The sequence below is a fragment of the Lepus europaeus genome, chromosome 1 (genome assembly GCF_033115175.1).
Source record: "Lepus europaeus isolate LE1 chromosome 1, mLepTim1.pri, whole genome shotgun sequence".
In the NCBI taxonomy this organism is placed as follows: Eukaryota; Metazoa; Chordata; class Mammalia; order Lagomorpha; family Leporidae; genus Lepus; species Lepus europaeus.
The window spans coordinates 103,381,824-103,400,168 of NC_084827.1; the positions used below are offsets into that span (position 1 = coordinate 103,381,824).

Below are 18,345 nucleotides of genomic sequence, written 5' to 3' on the forward strand. Positions count from 1 at the left end.
TTTTTGCTTATGGAACCCTGTGTGAGTTACTACCTCCCTGAGTTTCAATTACCTGAAGAGTAAAATGGCAACAATAGTACATCTACTTAGAATGTCCTAGAACTGAATGTCACGAGACAACCTCGAGAAAATAAAGAGTGCCTGGATCCCAGGAAGAGTTTAATAAATGCTCATTTCTCTTTCAGGAAGGAGTCTGTGTGCATACTCTTCTACAAGAACTCACACTCCACAGAAGCCCTACACAGCCAAGTGCTGATCAGACTCTAGTATAGACAGGGAAACCAAGAACTCAGCTTTAGGAGTCTTGCCCAGAAACCCACGCTTGTTTTCATGGTTCTTTTAGGTCTTTAGGACAAATCAGAGAAGAACTAGGTGGACAGGAATAAAGAATCAGCTGCTGCCTCAGACTCCAGATAAAACCCTAATTCCAACAAATTCTCCCTGAGGCTGTTAGGACTCTGGACCTGGCATTAACCAGGAACCCACGTCGCTCCTTCCCAGAACTAGATACTATTGCACACCTTGAATTCTGAACTGGTCAGCTAAGCTTATTTCCATCTACAACAAAGAGCACTACCTGCTCCAGCAGATTTTAGGTTTTTGTTTTCAAATACCATCTTTCATTAACATTGAACAATGAATGCTTGAAATATAGCAAAAGAAAAATAAGCATGTTTTAGGGAAGCGAACTGAGGTTTCTAACAGGGATAGACAAGGTCCAGGCTAGTCAGCAGTCAAGGCTGGTGATGGGTGGCACGTGAGTTTGGCATTGGTCAAAGAAGGTTGGACACAGCTTGGGACAAAAGTTGCTTTGGAGTTAGTGAAGCCAAGCAGGACATGAGTTGAAATGGCCTGACAGCAGAGCAAACAGAGGCCAGAGATCAGACAAGGCACTTCCAAGCAGGGAAAGCTCCAGGCTCAAACAGCCCTGTTCTTCTCCTTGGTTTTTGTTAGAGAAGTTGACTTGAAGCTTGTAATTCTGACTTACAGTTTCAGAGTCACAAGATTCCTGCAAGAGTTCAGATTCCTCTTGGGATTCTCCAGATCTCAGAGGAGCCACAGCCTTTTTATTCTAAGTCTGGTTCTTACAAAATCACCAAGTACCCTTGTGTTTTATGAGTCTGGCTCTACTAAACAGGAAGGACAATCTGCTAGCCTGACTAAAGTCACCAAAGAAAAGTGACTTCTTCATAGAAGCTCATCATCATACTTGGAAAATTGATGAGAATTTAATTTTTCTCCAGGTGCTTCCTTTGCTTACTGAAGAGTTCTACATCAGGCCCAAATCCTAAAATATTTAGAAAAGAGCTGGTGGAATCTTACTAAGAACTGGTTTACTAAAGCAAAAGAACTGTCAAAATAAATATGGAGAACACTTGGAAAGTAAATATTCAGAAATATACAGAAAGAAGAGCCCTAGAACACATAAGAGACCTCTCTAACTCAACAATCCCCTATGTCCATGGCCATCATGCTGTAACGTAAGAACCTGTCCTGATTTTATCTGCCCTAAAAGATAAGCACAGTGTCAATGCTACAAATTCCAAAGGAGAAATTCCATTGGTCTTGAAATTCATTTTCACTGAAAATGAAATCCAGTGTTCCATTAGGAGAGCTCTATCGTAGAACACAATTAACTTCTAGGCTTTAAGATTCACCTAGAAATAAAAAAGATATATTCATAGTCATCCAGTATGCCATTGCTACCCAGGGCTTGAGTAGCTTTCAAAAGCTTTCTAGAGGATCACCAGCTCTCCGCCACTAGGGACACCCCCACCCCATATTGGAGTGCCTAGATGTGAGTCCCAGTTCTACTCCTGATTCCATTTTTCTGCTAATGTGTGCCCTTGGTGGTGGGGGGGCTGAACATCAGGTTATGACTCAAGTAGTTGGGTCCCTGTCAACCATATGAGAGAACTGAACTGACTTCCTGGATCCTGGTTTCAGTCTGGTCTAGCCTGTTACTAGTATTTGAGAATGAATCAGCAGATCAGAGCTCTATCTGTATCTCTCTGTCTCTCTGATAAGTAAGATGCATTTTTAAAAATACACTAAGAAAAAGGAAGCCCAAATTCCTATAAAATACAAATAGCTACAGAGAAATACCCTGAATTAAAACATCTCTGCATTTCAAGGGAACTGGAATAAAAGGTTATTTTGAAATGTAGGAACAAAATAAGAAAAAAAACAGCAGCCCAGATGTTCTAGCTCCCTCTCAGTTGTCAATGCTTGCAGCAGTCTTCCTAGTCCTGGCTACAGATGACGGCTGAATTATAATAACAGAAAATGCCAGTTGGTCCCAGGTGGGCCTTTACTGCAGAAGTACTGGGTCTTCCCCTTTGCTAATAGAATAGCATCAAGAACAGATGTGTCAGAGTAAATGCAAGCCTCTAGGCTGTTCCAGGGGTATCTTTGTCACTCCATCCTCTCTATCAATGTTTAGCTCTTTTACATTTTATTTGCTCCAGGAATTAAAGTGAACTTGCTGGGAGGAAGATGGCACAGTTTATCTATATTTCAAATAACGTAGGGCAGAAGACATCAGCTGCTTCCCACTCACTTTTCTCCCAACAGAGACCATCTCTTTCCATCTACAGCTCAATCCCCATCTACTGTATTTATTATCTGTGATATAGTTTACACTTTATGTACCTGAGACTTTCATAAAAACAGCCTTCTTTCATTCAAGTGTGTTCTAAAACACACTTGCGGAGCATTAATAGTACTACAAATCAATATGTCAAAATGTTTCCACATGTGGTTTCATATAACATACACACAAAATATGCAAGACCCTCTGTCTAAATACCACTTAGCTTTGGGTCATAAGAACTCAAAAACAGCCATAAAAGCAATTGACAATTCCTTGTTCACAGTTCACCCACAAAATTTTTTGTTTTAGAAATGAAACAGGCTAGTCAGCTGTTTATTTCTGAAGAGAACTATGTATCTTTTACCAAAGTTTGGTCCAATATCTCTCTCCTTATATTTCTTAGCTTTGTTTTTTGTTTGTTTGTTTGTTTTTTCTTCTTGAAAACTACAGAGATGGTAATTTACCTATGATGCACTGATAATCTTAATCTGGCACAAACATTACTGGCAAATTGCTTCCTTGTAGCATGACATAGGCAGCTTGCACATGCTACAATGGTTAGAACAACCATTTTCATGCCTATCCACAATAATAAACTGAAGTTTACATATTTTAACATCCATATTTATTTCTGAGAATAACAAATGAGAACATTACAACTTGTTTTAAAGGTAGAAGAGAAAGATTTTCAACAAATCACCATAGAAAAGCACCCGAGTTAGCTTGGAAATTTGTGGGGGCTCAGTGGGAGGGGAGTGCAGAAGACAAATCATTACCTGTCTAGTATCTCTCTATCAAATTATAGCAATTCACTGACTGAATCCAGTGACCCCTGAATTATTATTCTTCTTCCTCCTTCTTCCTCCTTCCTTCTCCTCCTCTCCCTTCTCCTTCTTCTTCTTCTTCTTCTTTTTTTTTTTTTTTTTTTTTTTTGGAACAAGAGTCCCTGAATTCTAATTCACCTCAGATGCTTTGCAGTGAGAAATGGCCAGAAGCATTACTGAAGTAAATATTACAACGATGTATCAATATGTGTCATATTAATTCTTCCTCCTTGTCCTATTTCTTGATTTTCTCTTAAGACTGCCTCTAGGGGCTAGTGTTGTGGCATAGCTGGTAAAGCTGCTGCCTGCAATACTGGCATCCCATTTGGGTACCAGTTCTTATCCTGGCTGCTCCACTTCCAAATCAGCTCCCTGCTAATGGCCTTGGAAAAGCAGTGGATGAAACTCAAGTTCTTGGGCCCCTGCCATCCATGTGTGAGATCTGTAAGAGGCTCCTGGCTCCTGGCTTAAAACTAGCCCAGCCCTGACCACTTCAGCCATCTGTGGAATGAACCAGCAGATGGAAGATCTCTCTCTCTGTCTCTTCCTTTCTCTCTGTAGCTCTTTCAAGTAAATAAATAAATCTTAAAAAAAAAAAAAAAACTACCTCTGGTTGAGAAACTTAAAAAAAAGATTTATTTATTATTTTGAAACAGTTTCAGAGGAAGAGGGAAACACACACACACACACAGAGAGATGTTCCATCCACTGGTTCAATTCCCAGATGGCTGCAATTGCCAGGGCTGGACCAGGCCAAAGCCAGGAGCCACAAGCTTTATCTGGGTCTTCCACATGGGTGGCAGGGGCTCAAGCACTTGGGCTATCTTCTACTGCTATTCCCAGTCCACTTATAAGGAGCTGGGTGGTAAATGGAGCATCTGGTACTCAAACTAGTGCCCATATAGGATGCCAGCTTCACAGGTGGCAGCCTTACCCACTACACCACAACACTGGCCCTGAGATACTGCTTTATTGCCACTTAATGTCCTAATTTAGGCAGTTTAGTTCTTGCAATGTTTCTTTGAAAACTGGAGATTGTTTCCAAAAGATAGCCTGGAAAGTTGGACTCACCTAGTCTGGTACATACTTGCCACATTATACAAGTTAAAGAGCAACCTCATCTCTCTGTCACTGACAGTAAACATTTGGAGCTTAACAAAGGACAAGTTTCCTGTTAGTCAAGAGCTGTACAATTTTTGAGTTAAAGGTACTAAGAGCTGTTTCAATACAAAAGAAAAATATTTATCCACTATTTCTGTCATGTCATGACCTGCATGACATCCATGCAAAGGAGCCCAGCGCTAGTGTGCCCTGCATTTTCAGCAGGGCAGCCAGTACTTCAGACGGGAATGTGCCACTCAACGAGCAAATGCAGCATATCCCTTATGCCAACTTGACTTTTCCCCAAGCAGCTGAAGTTTTCAAATGTGTATGGAATACTATATCGTCAACCCTCGCTGCTTGCCATTTTTGACATTTTGATTCTGGCTATAAAATCCACAATTAGACCCCAAATAAAGGCCTTGCTCTAGCTATGGGCTCCCTTCATTTTCATCCTTTTCTGATTATTATTAACTCTAGTCTGAAAGACAGAAAACTCCTGGAGTTTCCTTTGTGATATCAAAGGCTTAGCATGTAATCACTGCCCTCTTTTTCCCATATATGTTGTTTATTGCTGACCTATTGGCACACCCCTAGACTGCCTGTACTGTTTCTAGATAACCGGTCACAAGCTTCACATTTCCAAGAGAAATGCCCCATCTTGTGGTGAATGCTGAATACTGCCGTTAAAGCTTCCCTCAGAAGATCTATTAAGTTGGTCAACAGCTTCCCACAGTGGACCCACCAGAATAAAAGGCATTGGGTTTCTTGCAGTGAGGACTGAATCCTCTCTAACTGAATCAGGTTTTCAGATATAGGTTAAACTATATGATATTGCCAAAAGCCAACCATTTTTTGCCTATAAGATGGCAATTCCATCTGGTTCAATGTAGTAAATAAAGCAAAGGCAGGCAGGGAGAATTCTTAACAAAGTCCTATGAATGCCAAACAAGAATAGAAATCCTTTACATTCTAGGAACTATATAAAGGAATTTAAAATATAATATTTTTCCAACCCTAAGTTCTAGGTACTTTGCCAAGTGTTCATATAATTTTCTCAGGTTTCTTGGCCAATTGGCAATTGATTAAAAGAGAAGACTTATAGGCCTATTAATGGCTGATCTGTACAGTGATCTGCCCTCAAGGAGACCCAACAGGCCAGTCCACTGCAGTGGCTTTCAATGTGGTAAGCCTGGGCTTCAGCAGAAGTCAGCTTGTGAAGAGCCCTGGCAGCTCTGCCAAGAGTTGGATCACTGGAAATGGACCTGCCCTGGAGTCGAAGGATGCCCAGGTCAGAGCCACAGATTTTATTGGCTCTAAGCTGAAAAGCCCTTCACTCAGCCCAACTTCCAAAGTGACCACTGCAGCTGAGGGGATGGTCAAGTAGGGTCAGCAACATTGCAGGCAGAACTGTAAATTTCTTGTTAGAGATGCCCCCTGCCTTTACCTGGCCAGCTCTCCTCCCAGCCCAGCCAAGTAATGAAAGTCAACAGAGTGCCTTCCCCTAGGAGGTTCACACCTCCCTTAGGATATACCCCATGTGAAGAGATAGATAGGTCTGGGCCTCTGAATTTACAAGGCCTAAAGCCCAACAGATTATTATCAAGCCCCTTCTATCAGGTTCTATTTGCCTCTCAATCAGAAGAATTACTTGTAGCTTAGACAGCACCTTTCTTAGCTCCTCTAATAATGACTCTGTCCTTTGTTCTAGACCCTGTCTAGTCCACTTGGGCCTCATTCCTTTGTAATCATAACCTCTACTCTACCACCAATGGCTCTACTCCCAACCTGTGTGTACTGATGGTCCTCTTCCCCACTTAATGCTGTATAATTGTTCAGACCTGGTTAAGGCCACTCTTAGGATCATTGGTTACTATCCTCAACCTGTCTTTTATGACCTTGTCTAAATATGATCAGAGTCGGGGAACTTGGAAGGCTTCCATAGCCTTGGCAACTCATGACGACAGCCTAGGGTGGTTACTGGCGCCATAAACTAGAGTGTCAATTTGTTGGGTCAACAACAGGAGCCACTGTGCACTTGCTCCTCATGTGGGATCTCTGTCCTTAATGTACTGTACATTTTGATTTAATGCTATAACTAGTACTCAAACAGTATGTTTCACTTTGTGCTTCTATGTGGGTGCAAACTGCTGAAGTATTTATACTAAATTGATCTTCTGTATATAAATAGAATTGAAAATGAATCTTTATGTGAATGGAAAGGGAGAGGGAGCGGGAGAGGGGAGGGTTGCGGGTGGGAGGGAAATTATGGGAAGGGGAAGCCATTGTAATCCATAAGCTGTATACTGGAAATTTATATTCATTAAATAAAAGTTAAAAAAAAAAGAGAAGACTTATAAAGTTGAACTTTCATAGATCTGTCATTCATTTGTTCAGGCGCATTAGGCAAATAAATGACAAAACTACCTCTACCCTAGGACAAACAGCTGGCAGTTATTCTAAACAGCCTTATTCAACTGATGTAAAGCAAATAGAGTTAACACTAAGTGAGATGCTATAATTCTTCTCATGGATGTATTTATTTTTAGAAGTACTCTATTCACTTGTTTTTTACATTCATGTATGTATTTTATGTATTTGAAAGGCCAAGAGACAGCAGGAGAGAGAGAAGGAGAAAGATCTCCCAACTTCTGGTTCATTCCTCATATCCCAACCAGCTTGACTGCACCAGGCCAAAGCCAGGAGCCAGCAACTCTATCCAGGTTTCCTGTGAGGGTGGCAGGGACTCAACTACTTGTGCCCTTACCACTGCCTCTCAGTTATGTGTATTAAAATGAAGTATGAATGGAGAGTGATGCCAGGACTCAAACCCAGTCACTCCAACATGGGATATGAGGATGCCAAGTGGTTGCTTAACCATTATGCCAAACACCTGCCCCATTCATGTTTTTAATATGGGAAAATAGAAGTGTTTAATGAATCATGTGGAGCTATCTTTCTCAGCAATGTTAATTAATCATGCTAGCAAAATTTAAAAATAAAGTGTTATGTTTAATCATTCAACATTTAAAATCATTGATGTCAAGTGGGGATAAAGCTATCTGCAACCTCTTATCAGAGACTCTTTATAATAAATAAAGAGCTCCAATAAATCAGTAAGAAAAGATCAACAATTCAGTGTTGTATAGGATATGACCAGATAATTCACCATTTTTAAGTGGTTTTAAGCATATAAAGAAGCTTGACAAAATTAGAACTATGAAAATTAAACCTACATTGAGATATCATTTTCACCTCTCAGATTGGTAAAATGCAAGAACTATGTTGATATACTTGTGACTAGGTTATAAAGAAACAGGCACTTACAACATTTCTGTTTAAGTATAAATTGGCACACTTCCCAGGGAGGGGAATTTAACAAAATTATCTACATCACAAATGCATACACTCTAGAACCCAGTGAATTTCATGTCTGAATATATTCTACCAATATGTTTACATGCATGCAAATATAATGTATGTAAAATCTCATTAATTATAGAAGTACTTGTAATAGCACAAACTCACAAATGACCTAAAAGTTAATAGAAATACAATCAAATAGGATACAGCCAATGGCACATTATCCAATTACTAATTTAAAAAGTTTTCTATGTACCAGTACACAATATCTCCAAGATAAACTATTTGAAAAAAATAAAATGAGGTATGGAAGAGTGTGTTTAATATGTCACTTCATAGATACAGTGGGAGAGAAAACATCTCTTCAGTTTTGCTTTATAAACATAAACTTTAGGAGGATAGCCAAGAAATGGTAACATTGGTCAGTGAAAACAAATGTAGAAAGATTGTAGAAAGAAAACATTCCATCATATTCTTATTTGGGACGTGGGGCAGGGCAAATATGTGAAAGTATCACATATACAATTAAATGTAATAGAACCATTCATGTCAATAGATTTTTTTAAGAAATCTTCTTTCATATTCAGCACATTTAATGAATTATACCTTGATGTGTAGGAAGAGTGTAATCAAAACTGTTTACTCCTTGATGACAATCCCGTGCCTTGTCTGACCCCAGACAAGCTAAGGTTATTCCATTTTAGCACACTAACCATAATAGCATTTGAGATCCAATAGAGCACCTGACCCCTAGATAAAAGCTCTGCTGAGTGCCTGACTTTTCTGCAAGACTTTGGGCCACTTTTTTGCAATGAAAGCAGATGTCTGACAGCCTGCAAATGAGTCTGGGTTGTTTGTTTCCATGGGAAATGAGTTGAGTTGATATTTAAATAGTTTAAAAGACAAACAGCTCTTGGCCTTTCTCAGTACTTTTCTTTCTGCTACCACCAATATTCATCTACTAATTCATAATTATAAGCACCTATTACATGTTAGATGCTGTTCTAGGAGCGCCAAGTGTTCAGCTCAGAAGCTCCCTAAAAATACAGCTGCTTGAATGACACAGTAAAGGATCAAAGCAGCTCCAAGGCTGGTTCATTCATTGCTGATCTCCAAGATTGAAATTTAGTTACTTACAGCTAACAGCAAAATGAGAGCATAAATAAGCTCATCTACAAACCCCGGGAAAAATCAAGTTATAGGGAACAAACACATCATGAGACTTCTTGAGTTACTTAGCAAAGACATAATTGGTTCTTGTGCCCTGTTGTCCTTAAAAATGGTGGTTTATTTTTATTCCAAACACATACACACACACAACACTGAATAGTTATGGGACTGGCCAGTGATTATCATTCTCTGACTTTCCTCATTTGTTCCTTAGAAAATGAAAGGAGTTTGAGTTAGATCAATGCTTCTGTTTTTAAATTCATTTTCCTTGATCACTCTGCCATAAAAATGTTACTACCACAGTAATACTGTATATCTGTGTGTGTACTATATGTGTACCTGTATTTTATAAAAAAAGAGTATGGGGACTTTTTATTGTTGTTTCATTTTTCTGCCCAGGGACTAATTTTGTTCCCACTGAGAACATAAGTACTGTCCACAAGATTCCTTCTGGTTTAAGACCAAATGGATGGGGGTTCTCTGTCAGCTGAAAGCGAGCAAGGATCAAGACACTGATTAGAGAAGCTGAGCAATGCCTAAAGCGAAGGAACTTGTTTCTTCATGCTTATCTGACAGCGAAGCTGACAAAAAATAAAAGCAAGTTGCTCCAGAAAAACCTGTAAAGAAGCAAAAGACTGATGAAACTTAAGAGAGTTCAATTATCTTCCAGAGAAGCAGCAGTGGAAATGAGAACATGTTTCAGATTGGGAAAATGAGATAGGTCAGTGTCCAAGACGTTGAAGAAATGTTTTTTTTTTTAACTTTTATTTAATGAATGTAAATTTCCAAAGTACAGCTTATGGATTACAATGGCTTCCCCCCCATAACTTCCCTCCCACCCACAACCCTCCCCTCTCCCACTCCCTCTCCCCTTCTATTCACATCAAGATTCATTTTCAATTCTCTTTATATACAGAAGATCAGTTTAGTATATATTAAGTAAAGATTTCAACAGTTTGCCCCCACATAGAAACAAAAAGTGAAAAATACTGTTGGAGTACTAGTTATAACATTAAATAACAGTGTACAGCACATTAAAGACAGAGATCCTACATGATATTTTTTAAAAATTGATTAATTTTCTATGCAATATCCAATTTAAAACCAGATTTTTTTTCATTTTCAATTATCTTTATATCCTGTATATAAAGAAATGTTTTAATTGATGTTGGAGAATACTGGATGGATCGAGAAGGTGAAATGAAACCAGGAAGAAAAGGTGTTAATATGAATCCAGAGCAATGGAACCAGTGGAAGGAATAGATTTCTGACACTGATGATGAAGTAAGAAAATTGTAAAATCTGAGATATATAATACCTGTACTGTCCTAGTTGCTTTAATCTGTGTTTTTTCTCATGGGCTTTTGCTTTCTAACATAGTTTTCAAGGTACTGGATATTTGAATTGTGATTTGTAAGATGAAAAAAAATTTTAATGTGAATTATTAAAAATATTCTGAGTGCAAAGATAAATAAAAAATAAAACAAAACCAGCCGGTGCCACGGCTCAATAGGCTAATCCTCCGCCTTGTGGCACCGGCACACCGGGTTCTAGTCCTGGTCGGGGAGCCAGATTCTGTCCCGGTTGCCCCTCTTCCAGGCCAGGCTCTGCTGTGGCCCGGGAGTGCAGTGGAGGATGGCCCAAGTGCTTGGGCCCTGCACCCCATGGGAGACCAGGAGAAGTGCCTGGCTCCTGGCTTTGGATCAGCGCGGTGCGCCGGCCGCAGCGCACTTGCCGCGGTGGCCATTGGAGGGTGAACCAACGGCAAAGGAAGACCTTTCTCTCTGTCTCTCTCTCACTGTCCACTCTGCCTGTCAAAATAAATAAATAAATAAATAAAATAAAACCAAGGGGTGGCTCAATGTTACAGAGAAATAGATGTACTTAGGTACTATATGTGTTTGAGCCACTTGCTTGTCATACAGCCTTGAGAGAACTACTTAACTCCTCTAATGCTAAGTTACTTCACATGTAGAACATGTAATGATTCCTCTTACCTGGTTGTTATAAACATCAAATGACCCAAATGGGCCTAGTATACTGTAAAGAATCAGCAACAGGTACATTTCATTTACTCGATTCAAATCAAATCTATACCTTTCACCTGTATATTTAAATAATGAAACACTGTTCACACTAACATGTACAGTAATTACAATCAATAACTCAGTGACTTATAATGTGCTCTCATTTGAGTCTGTTATGTTGTCCCAAACATCAACTCCTAACACCATTTCAAGATTCTAACCAACTTTCAAGACCAGGATGTCACCTGCTTCAATGAAACTGTGCTTGATTTCACCAAATGTAAATTTCCCCTTTTTTTCCTCTCCAAAATGTACTCTATTTACAACATTACTAATATGTCAAACATCGGATGGGCATTGTGGCACAGAGGGCTAGACCATCATTTGGGACACACACAAGCCATTTCAGAGTGCCAGATTGAGTTCCAGCTGTTCTGATTCAGCTCCCTGCTAATGTCCCTGGGAGGCAACAAATGATTGCTCAAGTGCTTGAATTCCAGCTTCCCTGTATGGGGACCCAAATGGAATTGCTGGCTTCTGGCATCAACCTGGCCCAGTCCCAGCTGTTGTGACCATTTGGGGAGTAAACCAGTGGATGGAAGATGATTCTCTCTACCTTTCAAATAAATAAATGAATGCATTTTTTAAAAAGGATATCAAATATATTCTGCTTTATAATTTGTATCTTAAGAATAGAAACTCTGTTTTCATTTATCTATGCTATACCACACACACATACACACACACAAACTCAACATAATAGATATAGATTTTCAGTAAATATTTGCTGACTCAATTAATTGGTGTTGTAAAACTGGATCCCAGAAGTCAGATGTAAGATTAGCAAATAAAAACAAAAAGAAATGGGAAGTATTAAATTAACATCTATTAAGTATAATGGTGCAGAACAATAATTAAAATATAGATAGAATTTTATTTTTGTCATTGTTCATTCCTAAAACCCTAAATGTAAATCCCAAGAAAAAACTCCTCTTATATTGTAGATTGATTTCCTTCTCATTATCATCAATTTATGAGCCATATGAATGTTTTTAAAGAGGCTATTCCAGAGAAAGCTAGGCAGCCTCTTAAAACATACCAAACTTGAGCTCTATTAAACGTGTACAGAGTGTCTGTATAACAGCCAAAACAGTTTTCTGGATCTCCTACTTTATTGCTATTATCAGTGGCCATTCTTTGTTGTGCTCCTGCCTCAACTGGGGAAATTCTACGATAAAAGAAACACATACGTCAAATGTAATAGCAGAAAGTGAAGAGAAGCCAGAAAGAGAGAGTGACTATGTGAAGCATTTGTTTTTCAAACCCTATGATGTTTTAAGAATATACCTAATGCTTTTTACACATGCTGAATAACCAGGCTAATTAAAAAGCCCATACAGCTCTGGTTAAAATCTGTTCAAATTTTTTGGAGCACCTGTTATAACAGAATGCCCACAGACTTGATAGTTTAGAGCCAAGACACCTGCTACCTTATGTCTCACAGTATGTTCAGTTTTATACTGTTAGCAAAAAAATAAACACTTTTTGACATTTAGCAATCTTATGCAAGTGATATGAAATTATCAGGAAGGAGTGATAGTTTAACCCTTCCTGTGCTGCTCTGGGAAACCACACCCTTTCTTCATTTGGAAATGGCTTTCTAATATTGTCCCAAGAAGTTATAGCTTCTTTATTCATCCTTAATCATGCAAGGTTTTCTAAAGAGTCCAAGAATCTATTTGGAAGTTCAGAGCAGGGAATTTTCTAATTTAAAGAACTTCTTGGTGAGTCTAGTCAGATACATGCATTTAAGTGATGACCAATTTCCAGATTAGCTTTTCAATGAGCCCTTTAATAAAGCACATCACTGTGTTGACTTTGTCAACCATTTGCAAAATTCCAAGACAGGTTTGACATGACTATTCCTAGTGATGGTTTATCAGAACTTCACTTGAAAATGCATTTAATTTTGGAGAAAAAATAAGAATTTTCTATAGTTAAGGAATTTTCAGAGTTCAGACATACAAGGATACTTCAAAAAGATCATGGGAAATTGGAATTAAAAGATAAATTTAGGGGCTGCCATTGTGATGCAGTGGGTTAAGCTGCTGCCTGTCACACTGGCATCCCAAATGAGCAATGATTCAAGTCCCAGCTACTCCACTTCTGATCCAGCTTCCTGCTAATGTGCCTGGGAAAACAGCAGATAATGGCCCAAATTCTTGAGGCCTTGCCACTCACTTGGGAGACTCAGATAGAAGATCTCTTTCTGTTTCTCTCCCCTCTGTAACTCTGCCTTTCAGCTAATTAAATATTTTTTAAAGATAAATTTATTTAAGCCCAAAAAAGAACTGAAGTCCACACATAGTTTTTCCATAATACACTTTTCCCATGAAATTTCTTAAGACAAGTAGTATGTACATATAAACATTTGAACATCTTTTTAGATTCAATTTATAGTTGATAAGCACATTTTATGAGGGTGATATTAAAGTGGTTTTCAAAATAAAAATAAATACTTTATAAACAGCTGCCATTTTAAAAACCATGTTTTATTTGACTATGTTAACTCAGAGTTGGACAGTCGAACAAACAAACACATTACCTTGGTGAAACAAAATCAAGATTTATGCTATCATGCAATTTAAAATTTAACTTATATTAATATATTTAACATATTAATATTAATATATTAATTTATTAAGAAAATCTGTCTTTGGCCTAGCCATTCCACTTCTATTATTATGTCCTATAATAAAGTCAGACATATATAGAATGATTTAAATGTAAGAATATAATTTCCAGGATTTTCTGTATAGTAAAATATTTGAAACAACATTAATGGCTCTGAATAGGGAAACAGGTAAATTATGATAGATCAATGTACTATAATACTAAGTAGTTCCGAAGTGAAAAAAGCAGCTCTCTATAGAGTAATATAAAACAACCTCCAAGATTTATTGTTAAATAGGAAACACAAAGTGTCAGAGCAAATAACCAACAAATACACACACATATTGGAAAATTCATAGCCATACAAGTTATCTTTGGAAGAAAACATAATAAACTGGTAACAGTGATTATCTCTGAAGGGGGGAATTCAGGGCTCAGAGGATAGGAATTGGAGAAATACTTATTTTTAACTAAAAATTATTTCATAACTTTGGCTATTTGTATTATATACATATTATTTTTCCAAATATGTTAAGATACAAATTAAAATAATGCATTAAAGTTGAGAGGAAAATGTGATACACTGTAAGCATATTTTAATATAAACATAAAACCCTAAAGTACTTCAAAATTCCCAAACTGTTACTTGGTTAACTCCAAATCAGTATTTAACAATATAAATCACAAGTTAATGTCTAATTATCATGTTGAAAACAGCTTTTGAATGTTAAATATGTATAGCTATATTCAAATACAAGCTGTTTTGACTTTAAACCAACATGCTAGAACTAGGAGTGATTTTATTACATAATTAGAAAACGACCTACAATATATTTTTCGTGGTTGTTTTTAAAGATAATGCATCTTGGGGCTGGTGCTGTGGTGCAGTGGGTTAACGCCCTGGCCTGAAGCACCAACATCCCGTATGGGCGCCGGTTCAAGACCCAGCTGCTCCACTTCCAATCCACCTCTCTGCTATGGCCTGGGAAAGCAGCAGAAGATGGCCCAAGTGCTTGGGCCCCTGCACTCGCGTGGGAGACCGGGAAGAAGCTCCTGGCTCCTGGCTTCGGATTGGCGCAGCTCCAGCCATTGCAGCCAATTGGGGAGTGAACCAGCAAATGGAAGACCTCTCTCTCTCTCTCTCTCTCTCTCTGCCTCTCCTCTCTCTGTGTAACTCTTTCAAATAAATTAATTAAAAAAAAAAAAAAAGAAAGCATCTTGTCTCAAACCTGGGACTCCTAAGGCCTGTTTCTCAAAATGTATGAGAATGGATTAGGTAAACGGCAGAACTAAACATGGTGCCCAGCCCTACATATCCTAAGAGCTGTGGTCAGGCCCTACCCTGCAAAATGTATTAAAGAGGATGATTTATCTTTAGATATTTTTCTCCCCTTCATGTGGAGAGGTTCTGGTCTTTCAGAAGCAACTTTTTTTTTAACTTTTATTTAGTAAATATAAATTTCCAAAGTACAGTTTATGGATTACAATGGCTTTTTCTCCCCCAATAACTTCCCTCCCACCCACAACCCTCCCATCTCCTGCTCCCTCTCCCATTCCATTTACATCAAGATTCATTTTCTTTTTTTTTTTTTTTTTTTTTTTTGGACAGGCAGAGTGGATAGTGAGAGAGAGAGAAACAGAGAGAAAGTTCTTCCTTTTTGCCGTTGGTTCACCCTCCAATGGCCGCTATGGCCGGCACATTGTGCTGATCCGAAGCCAGGAGCCAGGTGCTTCTCCTGGTCTCCCATGCGGGTGCAGGGCCCAAGCACTTGGGCCATCCTCCACTGCCTTCCCGGGCCATAGCAGAGAGCTGGCCTGTAAGAGGGGCAACCGGGATAGAATCCAGCGCCCCAACCGGGACTAGAACCTGGTGTGCTGGCGCCTCAAGGCAGAGGATTAGCCTGTTGAGCCACGGCGCCAGCCAAGATTCATTTTCAATTATCTTTATATACAGAAGATCAATTTAGTAAATATTAAGTAAAGACTTCAACAGTTTGCACCCACACAGAAACACAAATTTTAAAGTACTGTTTGAGTACAAGTTATAGCATTAATTCACATTGAACAACACATTAAGGACAGAGATCCTACACAAGGAGTAAGTGCACAGTGATTCCTGTTGTTGATTTAACAAATTGACACTCTTGTTTATGGTGTCAGTAATCTCCCTAGGCTCTAGTCATGAGTTGCCAAGGCTATGGAAGCCTTTTGAGTTTGCCAACTTCGATCTTATTTAGACAAGGTCATAGTCAAAGTGGAAGTTCTCTCCTCCCTTCAGAGAAAGGTACCTCCTTTTTTGATGGCCCCGTTCTTTCTACTGGGTTCTCACTCGCAAAGATCTTTCATTTAGGTTTGTTGTTTTTTTTTTTTTTTTTTTTTTTTTTTTTTTTTTTTTTTTTTTTTTTTTTTTTTTTTTTTTTTTGCCAGAGTGTCTTGGCTTTCCATGCCTAAAATACTCTCATGGGCTCCTCAGTCAGATCAGCATGCCTTAAGGGCTGATTCTGAGGCCAGAGTGCTGTTTAGGACATCTGCCATTCTATGAGTCTGCTGTGTATCCTGCAGAAGCAACTTTTCCATCCTCAAGAGTCCTGCATCAGTCATCTCCCCAAAACCATCAGATTAAAACTTGAAAATTATAGTATACTTGCATTTAGTGTTGATTTGCATTTTAAAAGAGAACACACTTTTATTTAGTAAATATAAATTTCCAAAGTACAGTTTATGGATTACAATGGCTTTTTCTCCCCCAATAACTTCCCTCCCACCCACAACCCTCCCATCTCCTGCTCCCTCTCCCATTCCATTTACATCAAGATTCTTTTTTTTTTTTTTTTGGACAGGCAGAGTGGATAGTGAGAGAGAGAGAAACAGAGAGAAAGTTCTTCCTTTTTGCCGTTGGTTCACCCTCCAATGGCCGCTATGGCCGGCACATTGTGCTGATCTGAAGCCAGGAGCTTCGGATTATAACTAGAATTGGCATAAGGAGTAAATTCTGATGAAGGAATAACAGACTTCAGTAGCACAGATTAGGGATGGCAAGTGCAAGAGACTGAGCCTGAGGAAGACTGAGAGGGACTAACACCAATCACCACTGTCAGCCTCCTAGCCTGCTTCATCCATATTGATTGACTCCAAAGACTCACATGTCAGCCTCATGCAAGTAGCATCGGCACACTAGTCATTAGTAATGCTCATCAATTATTTCTAGTCCAAGCTAGGATTCTGTTTCCTGGCTTCCTTGTGGGTTGGGGCCATGTGATTATCCCAGCCAATACGTTGTAAGAAAAGGTGACAGGTAAGACTCCTCGCCCGGAGCACTTACTTGCTCTAGACTGATATGAGACCCTGCAGAGCTCTCTTACCCTCTGCCATGGAGACCAGCAATCTTCCAATAGCAGATGTTCTGTCAGTTGGGAACTGGAGGAGGTAATAAAAACCCAAGAGAATGAGAAGTAAACCTTCACTGTTTTAAGACACTAACACTTGTAAGTTATTTGTTACCACAATATAATTCAGCCTGTCCATATGGATATATATGGGGGACAGAGTAAACATTGACAAATGGCTCAGAGTAGCCTTCAGGTTTACAAAGGGAGTAACAACTGCTAGTTTATCACAACTATTAAATTTGACTTTTGTTTTCCCCTCTAATTTTATAGAGCATATTTTACTTGCTCATTAAGGTCTTTCTCAAGCACAAATTTTGACTACATCCCTGAAATTGCACAATTTGGAGCCCAAGAAAATAAGACACAATATCTCTCTCACATTCTTTTTCTTTTTCCCTCCTTCCCTCCGACAGTTTGATGAGGAATTCTTATTAAAAAAAAATTCAGAAATGAACATCTAAACAATTTAGCATAGCAAGATATTTTATTAAAATGCCATGTAGAGAAATTTGGCTATTCATGCAAAAATTTGTGAAATGCCATGGCATAATGCATTCCTCATTTTGCCACAATGAACCTATTAACCCTATTATGGAAAAGATCACATAGAGTCCCAGAGTAAATTATAATCAGAGGAAGTCTTGGAAAAACAGGACTTGATTCTAAGAATATCGCAACCCCCCATTTGTATGGAACTTTCAACCTTGAGGAGCACATTCTTCAATATGACCTTCCCCAGGCTCCACCCTTATCATGCACGAGGCTCTTTTTGATATATATAGGTCCACATTACAACACTGTGCATTTCTCAGGACAAGTTCCCTTAACTCCATATTACTGGCATGGCCACTGGAACCCAGTGAGCCTAAGTAATTAACTTACCAAGATCTCACAGGCAGTAACTGACAGGGTCAAGGGTCAAAATCTGATTTGCTAAGTCTAGGACATAGCCTTTGCCTAACGTTTGTTGAAGGAATCAGCAAATGTATTGAATGAGTACACATGTAATTTTTAGTTCTGCATTGACCTTTCATTCTCAAGAGAATGAAGATTTAATTTCTTAACTAAATATACAAAGCCTTGACCACAGATTCATCCATCACATTTATGGAACTCAGGGCAACAACATAAATGGGAGACAATATACCATATGTTCAATTATTTCAAAAGCAGAAAGCAGCCTAAAGAGCAGTTAGATATAATAT

General features: G+C 38.7%; 1 pseudogene; it reads left to right on the top strand.

Annotated features, from left to right (window-relative positions):
* The first annotated feature begins 9,583 nt into the window (after positions 1-9,583).
* Positions 9,584-10,350, top strand: LOC133766235 (activated RNA polymerase II transcriptional coactivator p15-like; annotated as a pseudogene).
* Positions 10,351-18,345: the final 7,995 nt, after the last annotated feature.